Raw genomic sequence first — 13,936 nt, 5'->3', positions numbered from 1 at the left:
GTTATAGTTTATGCTCTCTCCCAGTCCACCCAGTGGGCCATGGGAGGCCATACAATGTCCAGTAACTGTCCCTGCAGTACCACCCAGGACAACTCATCAAACAGATGTAAGTTCAGTATATGCAAGACCAGCAACATCCATCAATCAGGACATTATCTGCTAGGGATACAGCTGCATTCATACTTGCAAATGAATATAATATTGCTCTGTTCAAACATTTTTCAGACTTATTACCCAGATTTTTACAGGCTGCAAATGATTTGTGTGAAAAGAACGATGATTCAGTCCTAAAGTCTCTGGTCAAGATTGCAGATACTGTTCCAAAGTATTTGCATTTTCATTTAGAAGCTATCTTGCAGCAAAGTCTAAAGTTATGTGGAGACGCTAGCCTCAATTATATGCAACACCACCTTGTGACAAAGTAATCTCATCTTTCTGAGATAGCAGCCTCTATGTTAAGAAAACATACCAATATTATTGTGCAGTCTATTCCTCAGATGTTAGCAATGATGGTTGATCTGGAAGAGGATGAAGATTGGGCAAATGCTGATGGAACTAGATAATGATTTTGACAGCAATGTATTTGCTGGTGAAAGTACTTTAGACCGCATGGCTTGTGGACTTGTTGGAAAGCTCAGCCTACCAATGATCAAGGAACACATTATGCAAATGCTTCAGAATCATGACTGGAAATATCAGTATGCAGGATTGATTGTTTTATCTGCCATTGATGAAGGATGCCACCAGCAAATGGTAAGGATTCTACATGAGGTAGTAAATTTTGTTTTGCTTTTTCCTCAGGATCTTCATCCAAGAGTAAGTTAGTATGCAGCCTGTAATGTCATGGGACAGATGGCTACAGATTTTCCATCTGTTTTCCAAAAGAAATTCCATAAGATGGTGATAGCAACTCTGTTGCAGACACTGGAAGAACAAGGCAATCAACAGGTACAGATCCATGCAGCTGCTGTGCTCGTTAATTTTACAGAAGACTGTGCCAAGTTGCTACTAGTTCCATATTTAGATAATTTGGTGAAACATTTGAATTCCATCATGGTACTGAAACCGCAAGAGTTGATTCAGAAAGGCATCAAATTAATTTTTGGAACAAGTTGTGACATCCATTGCATTGGTTGCAGATACTGCAGAAGAAAAATTTGTGCCCTGTTATGATTTATTTATGATATTACTAAAGCACATATTTGAGAATGCAGGTCAAAAGGAACTCAAATTTCTGAGAGGAAAAACTATTGAATGCGTCAGACTCATTGGTCTGGCTGTTGGGAAAGAAAGATTAATGCAAGATGCATCAGAGGTGATGCAGCTATTACTGAAGACTCAGACATACTTCAGTGATATGGAAGATGATGGTTCTCAGATCTCTTTCATGATCTTAGCATGGGCCAGAATGTACGAAATCCTTGGAAAAGAATTCCAGGAATATTTTTCCAGTAGTGATGGGGCCTTTAATGAAGACAGCTTCCATTAAACTTGAAGTGGTTCTTTCCCAAGACATGGAGAGCATGAGTGATAATGATTGTTGGGAATTTGTGAATCACGGAAATCAGCAAAGTTTTGGTATTAAAAATGCAGGCCTGGGAAGTGGCTGTGGCTCAATCTGTTGCACTCCCATCTGCCATATGGGAGGTCCTGAGTTCATGTTCCAGGACCTCCTTTTGAAGGCAGGCTCACCCGCATGCCACGGAGAGCCACCAGCCCACAAGCCCTGCAGAGAGCTCACTCAACAAGGTGACGCAACAAAAAGGGAGACACGTAGAAACACAGAAGAGCATACAGTAAATGGCCACAGAGAGCAGACAACAAGCAAGCTGCAAGAGGGGAGTGAGAATTTTAAAAAATTCAGACCTGGGAGAAAAGTCAACTGCTTACCAGATGTTTTGCTATGCTAAGGTGGTAAAGGAAGGCTTTGTGGAATACACTGACTAAGTTGTCAAACTGATGGTCTCTTTATTGAAATTTGATTTCCATGATGGTGTTCTAGTGGCAGCAACAGAATCTATGCCTCTTCTCATGGAATGTGTGAGAGTTCATGGTCCTGAGTATCGCACACAGATGTGATATTTTATGTGTGACACTTTAATCAAGGCCATTGGCACAGAAACAGATTCAGATGTTCACTCTGAAATATTGCATTCTTTTACAAAGTGCATTGAAGTAATGGGGAATGGGTACTTCATTAATGAGCATTTTGAAGAGCTGGGAGGTATATTGAAAGCAAAATTTCAAGGACATTTTAAAAATCAAGAATTGCTACAAGTTCAAAGACAAGGTGAAGACTATGATGAACAGGTTGAAGCGTCACTACAAGATGAAGATGATAATGATGTGCATTTTCTGGCCAAAGTGTCAGACAGTTTACCATTCAATATTCAGTAGCTAGAAGGAAGAAGTGTTACTGTGATTGGAACAGTTTCTTCCATTAATTGTCAACCTAATTTGTCCACATAGACCATGGCCAGACAGACACTGGGGACTGTGTGTTTTTGATGATGTTAGAGGACACTGTAGTCCAGCCTCATTTAAATATGCATAATATTTCTTAAGGCCAATGCTCCAGTATGCATGTGACAATAGCCCAGAAGTCAGACAAGCCGCTGCCTATGGCCTAAGTGTCAATGCACAGTATGGTGGAGATAATATCATCCTTTTTGTACAGAACCACTTCCACTGTTGGTAAGAGTTATTCAGCCCACAGATAACCAAAATATGTCAGTACCACAGAGAACTGCATTTCAGCAGTAGGGAAGTTTATGAATTTCAAACCTGGCTTTGTAAATGTTGAAGAAGTCCTACCACACTGGTTATCTTGGCATCCTCTTTATGAAGACAAAGAAGCAGCTGTTCAGACTTTCACTGATCTGTATGACCTAATTGAAAGGTCCAAACAATACCAATCTGCTCAAAATATTCCGTATAATTGCAGAAGGAGAAATGCATCAGGGGATTAAACATGAAGGTACTTGTGCCAAATGTCTGGCCAATGTTGCTCACCAAGTACAGACTTCTGGAGGGTTGTGGACTGAGTGGATAACACAGCTCAGTCCCAAGTGACAGGCATCTGTAGAGGAGCTCCTGAATTCTGTTTGAGGGGCATTAATATCACCCACTAGAAAACTAACTCCAAATAAACCTTTACCGTTTTGTTTAAAACAGAACAAAAACATGACAACTAACCAATAGATTTATGGTACTTATTGATTTTGCTAAGAACTGTTTTGTAATATTTCACTGATGGCAATTAAAATATTATTATAATACAAAAAAATCAGAAACCTAATATTCAATTGCGACTCCTTTGATAAGCAATTGAATAAAACAAATTAAAATTGAAATTAAAAAATTAGGACTTCAAGGATGCTTACAGATGGTTAAACAGTCTCCCTTTACAGATAAGAAAATTCAGGCATAATGATGTTAAAAGACTTGTCAAGATCACACAGTATATGATGGACAAAAGTGGCTAGATAATAAAAAAAACAGTGTTCTGTTTTATAAAGTACTGCCATATCTCGGTGTTACAAAGGTAAGGGACCAGCATACTGCTTATTCTGACTTGTAAATAATATTTACAGTATGTGACAGATATAAAATACTCTAATCTATTATTATGCATTGAAAGAAGATAAGGACTTTTATTTTGGGGAACACAGGAAGTGGAATGCATAAAATAAGCAATTATTCTAGTTGCTGCAGCAGAGGGGAGAAAGAATGAAATTGACATATTTATCTGTTTTAAAAGTGAAGACAGGAATGGATGGGAAGCAACACAGCATTTCTGTTCAACCAAAAACTACTGGATCATTTTAGAAATACGTAATCATTATTTTTTTGTGGATGACTTTTTGCCTCATGTGACATTTCTGGCATTATGGTCAATAGATTTTTTTAAAAATTGTGCTGACAAAAATCTCATGTGGTATATCATATAATTTATAAGACAGTGAAATATGTCATGATGTTGCATCCAGGACTTAACCAATAGCCTCAACAACACATAAATCTTACCATACTTTGATGCAATCATAGAGTCTTGTTTCATGCTAGGGTTTTCAATTACAGCTAAGCACTCATGATTGCTCTTGTAATAAGTACGATTTTTCTCCTCCATTTCTCCCCTTATCCAAAAAAATGGTATCTGCAAAGTGCTAAAAACTTGTAGCCTCTAGGAAATTGTCCTGAAACCAGAAACCAGCAGGAAATTGAGTTGAATACAACATAAGCAACATCCAAAGAATTGTTTATAACATCTTCCTTTATTGTAATGATTGCTTTTTAATATGTAATTTAAATAGCATTCATATTTGAGCTACTAAGCTCTGAACATAGCAGTTGGCCTATAGTGTAATATCATCAAAAAAGCTTATAGCACAAGGAGGGTTGCATCTTTTATGGGCCAGGGAGTTTATCTTCACAGCATGTCTAGGATCACTGTTGAATAGCATAACTGTCATTAAAAAACTTCTCAGTATCTGTGCTGAGAAATTTCCACCCAGATCCTAATTCCTTCAAAAACACCTAAAGATATTTTCAGAAGAATAGTTTTTGGTCTATTTATTTCCCACTTTTGAGCTTTTGCAATAACTTTACTGTTTTTCCAACAGTCATTTTTAGCTCTGCTTCTAAGTACAACAGTATCCTGTAGAGATATTGAAGCTGCTCTTTACGGTTTGAAATTTTCTTTCACATAAAAAAGAGAAAAATAGTATTCATCAAACCCTTTAGAAAATGTAGCAACATTACCCTCATTTTCTTTGGTTCTGAAGTTAAATTGGTTAAGCTCATGTTTAACCTTCCTTTCAAAAGCCTTAAATTGCGCCCTTTCTATACAGTCTTCAGGTCACTAACCTTCAGATGGGATTTTCTCTTCAATCCTTTACGCAGCATGCCATAATCACTCGATTTGGTCTTTTATATAGCTTTGTACTGCATTTGCAATCTGGTGCCTGCTTTGCCTCTCTTTACAACACCTAAGGGTGCATGTGCCTTCAGCAATAACTCCCAATGCACTTCCATCCCAGGACACTACAAATGAAAGGAAATATAAATGTATCAATGACAGGAAGGGAAGTCATATATCTACCTCAAGTGTAAAAGAGAGGCGTGTTTTAGATAACCATTTCCATGTCCCTGTAAGTATTTCTACATTACAGAACTAATATGTTCACCATCCATGGACACACTCAGAATATAAAAATTAGTTTCTTTCCCAGTCCCTCATGACACTGAATAAACAAATAAATGAAAAATTGATCCTCAATAGTCTTTGTATTCTCACTTTACTCATGATAATTTTTTCTCATAGTGCATATTATAACAATATTTTTAAATTGATCTCATAAGTGATTTCAGTTTCTTTGAAAAGAAACCAAAATTATCAGACTTTAGGTAGACCAATCAGGAAAACATGAGAAAAGACTCTAATCACTAAATCATGAATGAAAGGGTAAAATTACTACTGATCTTCTAGAAATTAAAAGTATTAGAGGGCATAATATTTACAATTGCATGTTAACAAAGTAGATGCCTTAATGAAATGGACAAATTCCTAAAAGATACAAACTAAAGAAACTGACTCAAGAAGAAATAGAAAATCTGAATCAATTTATAAGAAATAAAGCAATTTTTTAGTAATTAAAATAAAAAACAACACATGCTAGAAAAAAGGGTCAGGATGAAATGGCTTCACTGACAGATTATGAATACTTCAGAGTGAACACTTGCAAGCCAATGAAAATATGTTGAAAGATCTGTTGATCTGTTCTTTTTCATTAGTATGACTAAGCACACTTTTAGGGTAGCATTTATCAAGGGGAAAACCTCTTCACTAATTATAAAGGAGTGAGGCACTACAATAGTAAGTGATTTTCCTTTAAAGGAGAGGGTTATAGGTCTGTCTTAAAAGACAAAGGCTTAGAAAATGTTTCAGATTAAGGTAACTATAAAAAATGTAATAACTAAATTCAATAGTGATTCTAGACTGATTCTGTCCTGGAGAATAATATTTAATGTACCCTTTCGAAAATAGAGAAGGAAGGAATACTTCTCAATTCTGAGTCCAGAATTATCCTAATAATGCAATCAGAGAAAGAAATCACAAGGAAATAAACTATGGACTAATATCCCTTGTGAACACAGACATAAATTTCTCCAACAAGATACCACAAACCAAACACAGCAGTATATTAAAAGGATTATATCCTATGAGTAAGTGTGATATATCCAAGGAATGTAACATTGGTTCAATATACAGAAATAAATTGTAATATGTACCATATTAATAGAATACAGAAAAACATCTTATGATCATCCACATAGATGAAGACAAAGCCTCTGAAAATAGCCAATATACTTTCATGTTAAAAAACACTCAATATACTAGGAAGGTAAAGGAACCTATGAGAAACCCATAACATCATACTATCTAATGGTACAAACTGAAAGCTTTCCCCTTTTAATCAGCAAAAAGATAAGGATTTCCTCTTTCACAATTTCTTGTCAATATTTTATTAGAGGTTCCAGCCAGGGAAGTTAGGCCAGAAAATGAAACAAAAGGCATTGAGTTGGCAAAGGAAGAAGTAAAATTCTATTTGTGGATGATATGCTCTTGTATATATAAAATTCTAAGACATACACACATACACACATAAACACAACTTGACAAAATAAGTTCATCAGGATTGCTATATCTTGATCAATATACAACAATCAATTGCATTTCTATACACTAGTAATGCAAAATTAAAAAATGCAAATAATGGAACATTTCTATTTACAATAGCATAAAAATAAAATACTTGGTAATGACTTTAGCAAAAGAAGTGCAAGTCTTGTACACTGAAGACTACAAAACACCTTGGAAAGAAATTAACCTTAAATAAATGGAAATAAACACCATGCTCAAGATTGAAACATACTATTAAAATGGAAATAATCATGAAATTATCTTTCAGATTCAGTGTAATCCTATGAAAATTCCATATGTACGTTTTTTTACAGAAATTGATATTGATTCTAAAATTCATGTCAAATGCAAAATACACAAAGTAGCACTAACAATCTTATAAAGAAGAACAAAGTTGGAGGGCACACACTTCCTGATTTCAAAACTAGATTAATCAAAACTGTGGCACTCACATAACAGTAGACATTATGATCAATGGAATAGAAATAAGCGTCCAGAAAAGTACACTTACAATCAATTGCTTTTCTGCAAGAATGCCAAGATGATTCAATGGCTTAACAATAGTCTTTTCAATAAGTGGTTCTTGGACAAGTCATATCCACATGCAAAAACTTGAATTTGGACCCCTACCTCCTATACTATATACAAAAATTAACTCAAAATGGATCTAAGTTCTAAATGTAAGAACTAAAACTACAAAACTCTTAGAAGAAATATAGGCATAAGTGCTTATGACCTTGATTAGTCAATGGTTTCTTAGTCTTGATGTCAAAGGCATAATCAGTCAAAGAAAAAAATAGAGAAATTAAATTTCATAAAATATAAGACACTTGTGCTTCAAATACAGAAACAAAGTGAAAGTACAACTTAATGGAAGAAAATAATTGCAAATCATATATCTGATAAAAAGTCTATATGCAGAATATATAAAGAACACTTTCAAATCAACAATTAAGTGACAAATAATCCAAATAAAAATGGGCAAAGTATTTGAATAGGCATTTCTTCAAAAAAGATATACAAATTACCAATAACATGAGAAGATGTTCATAATCATTTGTTGTTAGGGAAATGCAAATCAAAACCATAAAGAGATATCCTCTTCATCCCCATCAAGGTGGCTTGTTGCGGGCGATTAAGGCAGCATGCATAGAATCTACCTTTCAGCAATGCCGGTAACATGGCCGCCCAAGCTGATACAACAATAGCTTAGGTCACCCTCCCCCCTTCTTTACAGAACCAGTTCCCGCCAAAAGTTCTTACCTCAAATCTGCCTCCTGCCCTAGCAACAGCAGCGGCCAATCCCAGACCGCCACCTATCCTTACCCACCACCCCCACTCCTCCCTAGAGATATATGCTCAGTCCCCTCAATAAAGTTTTGCAGCTTGATCAGAATACTGTCTTGCTGTCATTCCTTGTGTCTCTCTTGTCCCATACCATTCTTTCCCTCCTAGGATCCGGAGCTCCCGTTGATCGTCCCGCTGGCCGGGACAATGGCTAAGTTCTTAAAAAAGGAAAATAATTAGTGCTGGCCAGGATGAGGAGAAATTGGAATCCTAATACACTGCTAATGGGAATGTAAAATGATTCAGTTATTTTTGAAAATGATTTGGAAGTTCCTTAAAAATTTAAACATAGAATTATCATACAACCCTTCAGTTTTACTCCTAGGTATGTGACCAAGACACTGAAAATATATATGTTCATATGCACAAAATACTATACACAACGTTTACTGCAGCATTGTTCCTAATAGCAAAAACCCAGAAATAGCTCAAACGTCTATCAACCGATGAATACCTAAACAAAATGTGCTTTGTCCATATTGCCATTTATGGACAAAGCACCTTTTGTATAGTGTTTCCACATTTTCCATAATGCTTAGAAAGGGGAAAAATCATTGATACTTGCAACTTCATTAGTGAAACTTGAAAACGTCATGGTAGGCAAAAGAAATCAGGCTCAAAAATCTGCATATGGCATGATTCTATTTATATAAAATGTCCAGAATAGGCAAATCCATAGAGACAGAAAATAGATTAGTGTTTGCCAGGTGCTGGAGAGAGGGCAGGGTGTGAAGCAACTGCTAATAGTTTCTTTTGGTGGTGATGAAAGTGTTGTGGAACTAGATAATGGTGATGGCTGCATAACCTTGTTAATATATTATAAACCACTGAATCATATACATTAAAAGGGTACATTTCATGCTGTATGAATTACATCTTAATAAAAATATTGACAATGTAAACTTTTAAAAATTATATTATAAAATACCATCAGCAAAACAAAAGACCGATTATAAACTGGGAACACTTAATATCACAAAAGATTAATATAATAAAGGTCTTCTAGAATTCAAGAAATAGAAGATCAATAATAGCCCAATAAAAATGAAAAAGGACACAGACAGTTTACAAGAAAAACATGCAAATGAATGTTAAACATATAAAATGATTGTCAAATGCATTCGTAATAACGGAAATGAAAAACCTACTGATATTGCTTTCTCATAAAAATTAGCAGAACTCCAGAATTTGACTGTATACCCAACTGGTGAGGCTATGGTGAAATAGGTAAATGTACCTGTATCAGTTTCCTTTGGCTACTGAAACAAATTAACACAAACTTTGAGACTTAAAACAACACAGTTTATTATCTCATCGCTCTGGAGGTCAGAAGTCCCGAATCAGTATGGGTGGCTAAACTCAAGGTCGCGATAGGGCTGCATCCCTCCTGGGAGCTCTAGGAAGAATCTGCTTCCGTGTGTTTTCCTGGTTCTGGAGACTACCTGCCTCCCTGACTCTTGGTCCTACCTTTGTCTTCAGCAATGCAGAACAGCATGTTACAAAGAATGTTACAATCAATTCTCTCTCTCTCTCTCCTCCCCCCTTTTCTCCTCTTCCTATCCTTCTTATATGGACCCTTGGGACCACAATGGATTTACATGGATACTACAGGATAATCTCTCCATCTCAAGATCTTTAATTTAATCAAAGCTGTAAACTCTTTTTTGACATATAATGTAACATATTCATGGATTCCTTGGATTAGGACATGGGCATCTTTGGGGGTAATTATGAGCCTACCATCATATCAATTTGCACAACCCCTGAGGTTGGTAGCTAAGCATGGTCCATGGAAATTTCAACTGCATTTACCCTTTGACCCAGCAATCCCACCCCAGAAAATTTATCCTATAAATGTATCAGGACACACATGATATGAAATATGTACATGATTACTCAGTGTTGTGGTTTTTAGAGCAAGAGATTTAAAATTACCCAAATATCTATAGATAACAGAGTAGTTTAAAAATTGGATACATCCAAACACTAGATTATGTTTATTTTAAAAAGAGAAAAGAATGACACCCTCCTTATAAATTGATATAGAAAACAAATCATTGGCTATATTACCAATAAAATAATGAAGCTCAGATCACTGTGTATATTATGCTATATTTTATGTAAGAAAGGGGGAAATCTAAAATACATATGCAGGTTTTTATATTTTCCTGTATGGACATAAAGATGTACTGGACAAATACATATATAAAACAATAAAAAATGGTCACCATAGGCATCAAAGAGAAAACAGAATGGAAAGAACAGGAAAGGGAGTAAGGCTTTTTTGCTGCATAGCTTTTAATATATTTTTTAACCTTGTGAATGTATACTTATTCAAAAATAAATTTGAATAAAAATTAAATTTGTCTTTATCATATTAATTACATGTGTACTTGGTTTGGTTTGACGCTCTGCCTGTTCTGTGAATCCCTGCATGTGTACGTTTTATTATTTATGCTTTTAAAACAATGTTTCATAATGGTTGTTAAAGGAGTTGGATCTACTCAAGAGTCCCACCGGGCCTCACTATGCCTGGTATTTATAATGCAATAACAGTCTCCTCTAGGCACTCCTCTAGGCCATTCAGAAACCCACAGTCTAAAGTGGCTCCCAAATGAAAACAATCCCCAACATGTCACCAATTCTACAATAAGCCTGTATTTAAAGGAAGCAATCACTGGCTGAATGATAGGAATGTGCTTTTTGGAGAGACAAGAGTTCAAAACTTGGGGCAAGGAGGGGCACCCAGAGCAGCAGAGCAAGGGCCCTGAGGTGTGAAAGAAGGAGTGAGACGCAGAAGGAGCGAGACGCAGGCCTTTGCGTGGGAAGGGCAGCTCGGGTCTCCATTCGGCATTTGCAGAACTGAATGAGGAGAGAAATAAGACTAGATAAGATGAGAGCCTGATTTGGAAGATTTTTCACACCATGCAGGTATTTCACGCTGATATTAAAGAAAAAGACAAAAAAGCCAACCAGAATCCCCACTCCAACAAAGACAGAGCAGGTTCTATTTGAATCTGAAAACTAATTTCTGTCCCTAAAATCTTATGTGCGCTCTTACCCCCCTTCCTTTCTTCATGCTGTTCTCTAAAACTGGAACAACTTTATGTTTTTTCCTACCCTTCACTTATCCCAACCCACCTCCTATTATCTTTCATTATACTGAAGCATAGCACCAGGATAAAATTCTGGCTTCCTGTGAACCCTTTTCTAATTTCCCCATGCAGTTAATTTCCTTTTGGTCCCATGCTTTTATGACATTCTCTACAGAAACTACTTTCACATTTATTACACCAAATTATGATCTACTTATCTATTTTCTCTCCTGGAGAAAAGGGCCATGTCTTAATCACCTTTGCATCTTAGTGGCTAGCTGCCTCTGACACAGAGAGGTACTCAACAAGTTTTACCTGAAAAATAAATGAGTGGTAATCCTAAATTGATTGATTCTTTGGTCAAAACTATCCACTAGCTACTGCCCGGTGTGCATGTACTATGGATAGAGAAAATTCAATTCTAATATGTTATCTGAACTCAACACTAACAGGCCCAACTGACTATTTTCTTTCCTTTTAACTTCCTCTGCAACCACTACAGCCCCCTCTGACCCAGGAAGTCGCCGTCTCTGCACACCGTCCATTTATACGCATCTGCTCAAAAGAACTGTTTTGTCAAAATAATGTCCTGGTCATGATTCCTCATAAAAGCACTGCATGGTAGGGGGCAGAACAGCACAGATTACTGCCTGTGAGTTTTAAAACAAATGGTCCAGACCGTTGGCATAGGACTCAGGACAACTTTTCAGCTTACACCAGGGTGTAAGCCCTCCAGGGACTGCAGCACAACTGAGGTTGCCAACAGCAGTCCATCCTCCAGCCAGGCTTGCACAGCACCACCGAATATCAGCAGAGCACCAGCACCTTCCAAGAAGGCTTGTTTTGAGCAGCTCGCTCAGCCAGGGATTGACTGTCGCTTTCTTTCCTCATCCTTGCTGGCTCTAGGGCTTTGAATTTTCAACAGTGATTGCTGTTCCCAGTGATTATCTTCTGCAGCATGCATATAAGAGGGAAATGTATTTGAGTTATCATCACTTCCTTAGCGTGGATGTGCTCACATGACAGCATTGCAGGGGCTATGGCTAGGAGATGGAAAAGGCCAACTCTGTAGAGGGTCTTAGATGTGGGCCTGAAGTACTTGCAGGTTGGGAGGGACTTTGAGCAGGAGGTGATGACATCTTTAGGTTTGTGCTTTAGAGAAATCAATCTGAGAGCATGCACAGGTAACACACTTTATCAGATGGGACAAAGGTGGGCAGCAGGAAGAGACAACTCACTGGTCCAGATGAGAGTCCACATGAGCTTGAACTAGGGCAGTGGAAAGGAGATCACCTATTAGAGCTCTCCACTGTGATGCCTGCCAGGCATCTCTCAAACTCCACTCCCCATAAGCAAAGCCCAGAACACAAAATGTCCCTTCACTTCCTTCCCTAAACTCTTCATTCACCTAGTCATTGGCATCCTTCTCCTCACTCCTCTTGCATCAATTGCTTATTGCTGCTGATTTTAATTTCTAGGTATTCCTTAAAACCACTCACTATTTCATCCCTATTATCATTGTCTATACAGAAGAAGGAATATATATTTATCAAGCATAAATTTTGAGGTACCATGTGATCTAGTCCCATTGCTACCTAATTAATTTTAAATGACCTTAACTTGGTATGTTTTCCCCTACTTGCTAAGAAAATGATAATAATACCAATATAATTCTAACATGAACAAGTAAAATCAATATTTTTACTCTGGCTAGCACTGTATATTTTTAAATATTAATATTTTCACAGAGTATGTATGATTTGTTTCAGTAGTTCTGAACCCTTACCATGCATTATAATCACCTGGAGAACTTGTGCATATTGCCAGGTACAATCCCACAATTTCTGGGGTGAGTCTGAGAATTTGATGTGCCTACAAATTCCCAGGTGATACTAACATTGCTGGGCCAGGGGCCACACCCTGAGAGCCACTGACCTATTTAAGTTCTTGAAAATTCAAATTCAGTTGAAATCTTGAGTGAGCTAAAGTTTTCTCACTTGCAAAATGAAATAGCTGGGTCTCCAAGCTCTATAATTTTGTTACATTCCTCTCATCCTTCTGAGGTATGCAGGTATCTTATAAGTGATATGAGGTCACTATTACTGAAGGAAGATGTTCAGAATCAGCTTGAGTATAAATGTTATTTTAACTGAAAGAAAATTATTGTAATTTAATGCATGACTTCCATATGCACTTAGCAGACACTCTGGATCCAGAAATTCTTTTACTCTGTCCTGGAGATGTAATGTTCTCTGGTTTTGGAATACTGGTAAATGTTTATAATGAGAAAGCACAATGTAGAGCCTAAAACTTTTGAAACTGTCTCAGCATAGCTTATGAACTTCCATGTGATTTTTTTTAAGCTATATTTTTTATTGTATTTTTTTTTGAAGATACATAGATCACAAAAAATGTTACATTAAAAAATATAAGAGGTTCTCACGTATACCACACCCCACCCCAACCACTCCTCCCCCATCAACACCCTCTTTCATCATTGTGGCACATCCATTGCATTTGGTGAAAACATCTTGGAGCACTGCTGCACTGCATGGATTATAGTTCACATTGTAGTTTACACTCTCCCCCAGTCCATTCAGTGGGTTATGGCAGGATATATAATGTCCAGCATCTGTACCTGCAATATCATTTAGGACAAATCCAAGTCTCGAAAATGCTTCCACATCCCATCTCTTCTTCCCTCTCCCTGCCCTCAGCAACTACCAGGGCCACTTTCTCCACATCAATGCTACAGTTTCCTCCATTACTAGTCACAATAGTTCTATAGTAG

General features: G+C 36.9%; 1 pseudogene; it reads left to right on the top strand.

The window, feature by feature from the left end:
- The window catches only part of LOC101435263 (importin-5-like), a 39,726-nt pseudogene extending 36,618 nt beyond the window's left edge, over positions 1 to 3,108 (top strand).
- Positions 3,109 to 13,936: the final 10,828 nt, after the last annotated feature.

This window comes from Dasypus novemcinctus, chromosome 10 (genome assembly GCF_030445035.2).
Source record: "Dasypus novemcinctus isolate mDasNov1 chromosome 10, mDasNov1.1.hap2, whole genome shotgun sequence".
Classification (NCBI taxonomy): Eukaryota; Metazoa; Chordata; class Mammalia; order Cingulata; family Dasypodidae; genus Dasypus; species Dasypus novemcinctus.
The sequence above is the reverse complement of the archived record's forward strand: the minus strand, read 5'-3'. Positions and strand labels throughout refer to the sequence as shown.